The sequence below is a fragment of the Python bivittatus genome, unplaced genomic scaffold (genome assembly GCF_059951505.1).
Source record: "Python bivittatus isolate LINGU-HERP-01145 unplaced genomic scaffold, Pbiv_v1 ctg000220_np1212, whole genome shotgun sequence".
NCBI lineage: Eukaryota > Metazoa > Chordata > Lepidosauria > Squamata > Pythonidae > Python > Python bivittatus.
Window position 1 is genome coordinate 28,567,176 of NW_028277048.1, and position 8,717 is coordinate 28,575,892.

Sequence of the window (8,717 nt, forward strand, 5' to 3'; positions counted from 1 at the left end):
GCTTTAGTTAGCCAGGAGGGGCATGGATCTAAAAAGCAGGTGGCCAAGCTCACAGTCATGAGGATCCTGTCCACTTCCTTAGGGCCAACAGGTTCAAACCATTCCCAGATAACAGGGCAAGGCTCCACCCTGGGCATCTCCTCAGGACCTGCAACAAGGGCAGCATCCAACTCTGAACAAATTCAAGTGACTTTGTCCAACAGATGCTGAGCAAATTCTTCCTCATGACCCTGTAAGGGGATCTCCAAGCCCTCTCTACCCAAGAGGACATGTGCCACCCAAAACAGGGCCATGGGATAGCTATCTGAGGATGCAATAAGGGCGGAGAAGTACTGTCACTTCGCTGCCCTTGCCACCACTTGAAACCAGCACCACTATCAATCCAGAGTGCTACATTGCAAAATTCAAAACAATTAAGCAGAGTCCAGTATTACAAAATGGAAATTTTTCTGCAACATGACAATGCTAGGCCCCCCACATCAACAAGCAAAACTCCTCAGTCATGAGCTACCCAAGAGGCAATTGTGAAGCTGATCTCACCACCTTATCCCATCTGCCATACAGTCCAAACTTGGCACCATGTGACTTTCCCCTTTTCCCAAAATTGAAGAAATACCTTTGTGAGCATCTGTTTGGCTCAAATGAAGAGGTGGAAAGGACTATCAAGACCTGGTTGAAGAGACAAAGTGTGGAGTTATTTTGTGACAACTTTAAGAACCTTGCCCATCATTAGCAGAAGTTTATAGCCAGAAGTAAATACAAACATATGGAGAAGTACATACAGGTAATAAAAGAGCTCATTTCAAGAATTCTTTTCTTGCTTCATTCATTAAAATATCCCAATTTAAACTAAAGTTGTAGAGAAGATCCATTACTTTTCATTCAACACTTATGCATTAGCTTTCTCCCTCAACACATGTCTGGAAATTCCAATCTCTTACTGAATTATAGCATCCACAATATTTACTCCTTACATAGGGATTACTTGCATTGCAGCTGTGGTATTTTACTCACTGTCCACAAATGTTGTGGTGGTGGTGTTTTCCCTCTTCTCTGAAGAGGTCACCTTGCTGGCAAGCCTTTCTCTACATCTTCATTTCTGAGTAGAAAGCTGTTCCTGACATCATCCCAGCCTTTTCTCAGTAACAATATTTTCCTCTTCCCTGGAGACCCTGCTCCTTTCTAAACCCAGTCACCTTCCCAAAAGGCACCAACATCTCTCATTGCTGACATATTTCTCCACTGCATTCTGGTTGAATGAGGGCTGCTGAGAAGTACAGTTCAGCTACTGTAATGGTATGTGGGGATGGCCTTGGGAGACAAGGAAAAGAGCTACAGCCAGGGGAATGGTCAGTCAGAGAAGAGGCATTCCAAAAGGAATGGGGACATGGCAAACGTCACAGAAGGGATCCTCCCTATTTTCTTGGGCTGTAAGGGCAACAGGGGGGTTGGGAATGTACTTTCAGACTTGTATGATTCTGTTAATGTAAGCTTACAATACATTAGAATTAGTTCATCTGGGTGTGCTTCCTGTCTGGACTACCTCATCAGGCTGATAGGTACAGTACTAGAAACTAGTCAGGAAATAGAACTGCATTCATTCCAGTTAAAATAATAATGTCCATAGCAGTTAAAGTAATATTAGTAGCATTCTGCATATAATAATAGGGTGGCTACACATATATTTGTAATATAAGTTAAACAGATACAGAAACAGTGCGCATCCTTGTTTCACGCCCTTCCCTATTCTGAATCACCCAGTTTCTTCAAATTCAGTTCTTACTGTACCTTGTGGTTCATTGTAAAGGATCCTCAGAAGCATAATTGGTTGTTTTGGCTTACCCATTAGCCTTAATATATTCCACATTCTGGCATGATCTCCACATGAAAGGCCTTGCTGTAGTCAGTAAAGCAAAGGTAAACCTCATATTCTCTTGCTCTTGCCATTATCCTTTTAATGTTAGTTATCTGAGCTCATATCCCTTTGCCTTTTCAGAAATCTGCTGTTCGTTTGGCATTTCGCTCCCCGTGTATATCTCTATTCTTTAAATGTTGCTTATATGAGGAATTGGCAAATTCTCTTGCCTCTCCCTTTTCAGTATAGATATGTACACTGCTCTTTTCCAGGTTCAAAGCCACACTTGCTCCATATTTGTTAACACAGAGCTTTAGCATTTGAACTGTCTCTTTTCCTGAAGCTTTAAACTGTTCAGTGGTTATTTCATCTGCTCCTGATCCTTTCTGATCTGATAGTTGATCTTTTTCCTGTTGTGCCTCAACTCTAATGGCAGAGGTTCCTGAACACATTTGCTCTCTATAATGGTTTCTGCAATTCTACAATCCCACTTGTAAAGGGTTTTAGTCTAGATTTTCCATCTTCCTTTAATCTCATTTGCCTGTATTAAATTTCTTCTGTAATTATTTTAGCCTTTCTACATTTTCCCATGGTTTCTCTGATCTTCTTTTAAAAATTTCTAATTTGTCTTTCTGTTTTTGCTATTTTCATCTATTTGTTGACACTCTTGATTAAAATATCTGTTCTTGTCTTTTCTTATTTGATGTTGCAATTGCTGTATGTCCTTCATGTTGTCCAAAGTTTTTGTCTTTCTTTGGCTATTATGATAACTTATTCTGAAATCCACTTAGAACTTTTCCTTCATGACATTTTGGGAATATATTTTCCCCCCAAATTTTCAGTTTTCACAATGTCTTTTATTTCTTCCCATATTTCCTCAGGTTCTTTTTCTTGGAAATTAAACATACTAAATCTGTTCCTTACATTGATCTCATATTATGACTGTGTCATACAAGTCACATGTTCATTCTTTAAGTTTAATCAGTATGTATGACCCCAATGGTGCATCCTGAAGCATCCTGGCTGACTGGATTGCCCTTCTCAACTGATGTCATCATTCTGATTCTGAGGTGGTGTATCCAGTGATGTCCACATGAAGAGTCAGCATTTAAGTTGCTTGAAATGGGCAATGGCAAAAATCAAATGATTTTTTTTTAATGTTTTTCACCCATCTCTGGCATTATTGCATTTGTCCAACCAATTTTTTATGCAATTCCAGTTCTTCTACTTTTCCAATCACCCATTAATCGTGCTAGGTCTCTTCTGTGTTGCATTGAGCATCACTTGCAGTTTGCCATAGAATTGTTCCCCCCCCCCCAATATCTTATGGGTCCATCTCTTTGTATGATTGAATGCCCTGAACCATTTATTATGTAATCATCTAGTTCGGTGTTTTCCAAACTTGGCAACTTTAAGATATCTGGACTGGCTGGGGAATTCTGGGAGTTGAAGTCCACACATCTTAAAGTCGCCAAGTTTGAAAAACACTAATCTAGTTTAAAGCAGTACAATCTGGGCCTTCCAAGTTCACTTAATGCACCTCATTACTATTTTGGCAATTCCAAATTGTCATTGGTTCCATGTTCCAGCTGTATATGTCCTTGTAAAACAAGGACTTGCTCTTTCAATACTTGCATTACAGTATCACTGACTGGACTTTTTAGTCTGGCCACATCTTCACCTCCAGAGTAATTTCTGAAAGTTTGATATTCTTCAATAACCAGAGAAGTGTTTCCTACCTGGAGACCTCATTATCTGGCAACCAAACATGTCTAATTATTTCAGCCATGTCTGTACATTTTTCTTGGCAAAAGTACAGAAGTTGTTGGCTGTTGCATTCTTCCAGGTTTTATTTTGGAGTACCTCCCTTTTCCCAGATGGGTTTACTTCCTTCCTGCCTACAGAGCTCCACCTGCCTTCATTTTTATTGTGGATTACTCTTAGCTTCACACAGACATCCTTTTAACCTTGCTCCTCTCACTTCACTGAAGTTACCACATCAAGGTGGCAATTTTTGGGGAGGGAGAATCATTAGTTAAAAATGTGAAATCAACAATTGTTAGTTAAATTACTGTTTAAAACAATAGCTTCTAAGCATTCTGTAATGTTATACACTAAGAACCAGTGATCCAGTATAATGATTAATCATTATAGTAGCTAAATCTGAGCAACATTTTACTAGTATAGGGTAAAAGCTATCCTCTCCCCTCTTTTTAAAATTAAGTTTGGTATGTATTTTACAATACATAAATTAATCAAATAGAAGTTGTTAAAATCAAATGAATTAGTACCTAGTTAAGCACAGAAATATTTCATATGGTTAAAGTTATTCCTACAACACAATACTTGGAAAACCTGAAAGAGTTTTTGTAAATTCATAGTATATTTTCCTTCAGTGTTCACTGCTGGTTTCAATGGTTCTCCCAGATTTGAATCCAGCTTCACATATTAGGGGATTAAGTTTGGTGTTTAGTCATTTTGTGGATTAACATTCTCCCTTTTCCTTAAATCAGCATGATCTTTCTAAATCCCAGCAACACCACAAAAACAACAAGATCATGTAACTGTTGTTACACTCAGATTTGTCTAAATTGGGCCAAAATATATTAATATGTTATTATTACTTAATAAATTTGTATGCCCCCAAATCCTTCCAGATTCCCTGTGGTTTACAGCAACAAAAATATACCATAACAATGGGAACATCCATGGAAATAACTCGACGTAACCCAGCCACTCCCAGAACAATAAGTCAAAAAGAGTGTAATGCCAACACTCCAAACTATTATTCTATTATTTATTGGTTGAGTGGGGGTGAAAATAGCTGCTTGAAGACATTCCCCTGAATAGTCAGACTTTGTAACTTTGAGACAAATCAGGTAAAAGATATCTACAAAAGCCACTGTATCTTTGTAACAAACTTTGCCTTCTCAGTAAACAAGCATCAGAGGAAAATCAAAGACACATGAGATTAAGAGGCCAAGATTATGATTTCAGTTTGGATAAACTTAAAGCTGGACTTCAGTCACCTGGAACTTGTATGAGGGTCATTGATTTCTTTGACTGCAGAGAAATAGATTGCTGTCACATTGTACTTCTCTTATTGAAGCCCAGCTTGCACGTTCTTCTGGCCTTTTAGCTCTTATATTTAAAGACAAACTGCTTTTCATCCATGTACAGATGGGGAAGGATGATAATCCCCTGATTCCATCATTGGGTTCCGTCATAACTCTGATCCTATGGACCTTCCATTCTTTGTTATGTATTTTTGGGCAAACTGGAATAGAGTCTAACTATCCACATTCATTTGCCTGGAGACCTAGAAATTCTGCTGTATGTAGAAATGGTACCCTAAAGTTTCTTCAACATTCTACGATAAATTGATCCAGGAATCCACTTTGTCCCAGCATTAGATTGCCCTGCATATTTCATACGTGAACAACAGAGATGTTTGCAAATCTCTGATTCAAAATGCAACTGTATTAAACTTAACATGCTCAGATGTATTGGAAATTATGCATTGTTTTCTAGGACAGGGTTTTCCCTGCCTCGGAATATAAAACCTGATTTTGCACCCTGTGTGTTCAGTTAGTCCTCTGATATTCCTGCTTGGAGGGGAGACCCCCAGAAAATCCCAGGCCTATAGGCTCGACTGCAAAGTTGAAAAAGATCCCTGGAGAAGGCAGGGTGGCAAAGCACTTCTGTATCATTGCCAAGAACTCTACATGGCTATATCCATGTAGTCACCAGGCTCATATTGAAGAAGTGCTGACCTTTCCTTTTCTTATACATGCCTACATTATTTTAGGGCAGTGTTGTCCAAACTTGGCCACTTTAAGATGAGTGGACTTCAACTCCCAGAATTCCTCAGCCAGCATGGCTGGCCAGGGAATTCTGGGAGTTCAAGTCCACTCATCTTAAAGTGGCCAAGTTTGGACAACACTGTTTTAGGGGAAAACTTTGGTAAGATAGAGGAGGGCAGCTCCAGCTGGCAATTTAAGATAAATGCTGTGCCATCCTGGAACAATGAACAGGAATACTCTCCCAAATGAAAGGACTATAAAGCGTTTTGTGCTTCAGATGTAAACTAAATCTGTAATAGATTTGTTTTTGTGAAAAATGCTGCAGTATTCAAAAGGTTTGAATACTTCCCCCCCCCCTTCTTTCAGCAGAACAGTGGATGATCTTGTATGTATAATGCTGTCACCGGCTGCTGCTGGCTAGTACTAGCGGCATTTACCAGAACCAAGCACTGTACTCTCTCATCCCTGAAGTGGTTTTGCAAGGCTAGGTTTCAGCTTTACTGTGGAAAAGTACATACAAATAAATATACTGTTCCTTTAAAACAAGAGGGTATGAATTCAAGGCTACCTATTCCCAAGTAGCAAGAGTCTACCATTCCAAAATCATTGCTTTAATGCCTAAAGAGCATTTTGTCCATGGTTCCTGAAAAGACTGCATGTCCCTTCTCAAAGAACTAGAATTACATCTAACAGCTTCTTAAACACTTTTCAGATAAGCAGAAATGCCACAGTAGAGCCTGTATCAAGCCACAATGACATCAAAATGATATCACATTGTGATGACATCCTCATGGCCTGAATATGTAATTAGGTCATGATATCTGACACAAGTATTTAAGTTACCTCATTTGCATGATGAAGCCATCATGAACATATTGATGTTTCCAACACTTCCACCCAGGCACTTCTGAAAGGTCCTTCCCCTTGAAACAAAGGGTTTTTATGGTCTTGATTGCATATGTATGATTATTCAGGCACAGCTGTAATTCCCATAAAGAGAATTGCTATGTCCTATGTGCAGCCTCAGTGTAGGAAAAGTTATGAGTGAAGGATATAACCATTAGCCATGTTTATATGCTGGATGGATGGGTGTCCTTAATATTTGAAGGCATGCATGTTGTGACAAACTCCTATTTTTTGGTATGGCACAACAGTGCCCCCTAACTATCTGATTAGTTGACTCCATGCTAAGAGGCCGAAACAGAATTTATTAATTTTTTCTGTTTTGTTTGTTTTCCTCAAAGCTACTCCCACGTAACTTTTTTTTTTTTGCAATGAATTGTATTGTATTCATATTTGCCTCTATTGGAATTGTATATGAATCTGAATGAATGAATATGAATTGTATTCATTGTATTGTATTGTATGAATATGAATTGTATTCATATTCGCCTCTGTTGGAATTGTATTCTGTAATGAAAATGTTATCATTTAACCACAGATGTCTTAGGAAAATGGATTCAACCACAATATAGTTTTCATTTGCTGGCTTGACCCATGTTGTCAGAGTGTTTCATTTGGGCAAAACAACAGTGAATCTCCTCAACAGCTAGCTTTCATTTATTCTCTGCATACTATAAAACTGTAGGGACAGAGCTTACAGGAAAAAAAGCCCACCACCACCAACCACACAAGAAATAGGAATGGCCTACCTAACAGCACCCAAGTAGGAGATCCAGATGATCTTTCTCTTCTCATCCTCTGCCCTGAACTCTAAACACGGGCTAAAACCCAAGTTCTTATTTAAGTGGGTAATAAAAAACAAGCTGGGCTGACTGCATTGATTATATTTCAAATGCTAGGTGTGTGTTCAAGACAGCATGCTTACACAGTTACTCCTTGTATTTCAGGGTTAGCGCACATTTTGTTAAGTTCTGTCATGCTGGCTTTGGGAACACTCCATCTAATTCCTCTGGTGCTAGACTTGACAGGGGAAACCCTTGGTAGAAAGGCTAAGAATTCCTAAGCTGGACAGGGTAAGGTGTGTCAGGAATTCAGCCTGACTGGATTGTCTTTAATAGAAAATCCTTAGAATAAAGAGTCAGCCAGTACACTGATGTACTGTCAACCCTCCCAGTTGATAAGGTCTACAGGCAGTGTTACTCAACCTAGGGAACTTTAAGATGTGTGGACTTCATAGCATGGCTGGGGAATTCTGGGAGTTGAAGTCCACACATCTTAAAATTTCCAAGGTTGAGAAACACTGATCTGCATTGTCTGACACTAAAATTATCTCTATATAAAACAGCTCTTGAATTCACTGCTGGGCAAGATGTATTTGTTTCATTTATATCCCATGTTTTCTCTCACATTCCTAATACAACTGTCTAATCGTTATTCTACATTGGTTCTCAGATTCCAGCATAAGAAACACAAACTTGGGTTTTCCTAGAGGTAGGTGTAGGAGTAGAACCTGAAATAAGGTGGAATAAAAGATGGTGCCTTTATCAAAACATCTGTTCTTGTCTCACCATAGCTATATTAAGAATTCTTGACTTCTCCAATTGTTTTTGGCTCTTTTTTTTACACTGAATCATTAACCTGGGTTCAATTATTTTAGCACCAATTTACTCTGCACAGGTTTGAATACCTATCTCTTTTAATATGAAATTTATTCAGTATTGGAATGGGAGAGGAATTGGATTTATATTCCCCCTCCCCTGGTGCAACTACAAACGTCTGTGTCAAAATTAAATATGGGATCTCCGGGCAAAACCCTACATAGCCCCCTCCCTTTTTTTAAACTATGCTAGACCATGTGGGCAACATCTGGAATATATGTGGGTATTATTCAAATGAGACAGAAAAGTAATTGTTCTAGTCTGAGTATCTACTTGATGATAAAAAGTTGGAGAAGGGCAATGTACTGTTGAAGCAGTATCATCCAATGTATACACATTTTATTTAAGATTACAAGAATCCCAGTGGTTTCCTCAAAGATTCTTGTTTCTGAGTCTCCATTACTTTTAAAAAAACAAAAAGGATGATGATGATGATTGACGATGATGATGATGATGACAATAATAATTTTTAAGTCAATTTGAAACTCATTTTTTTCC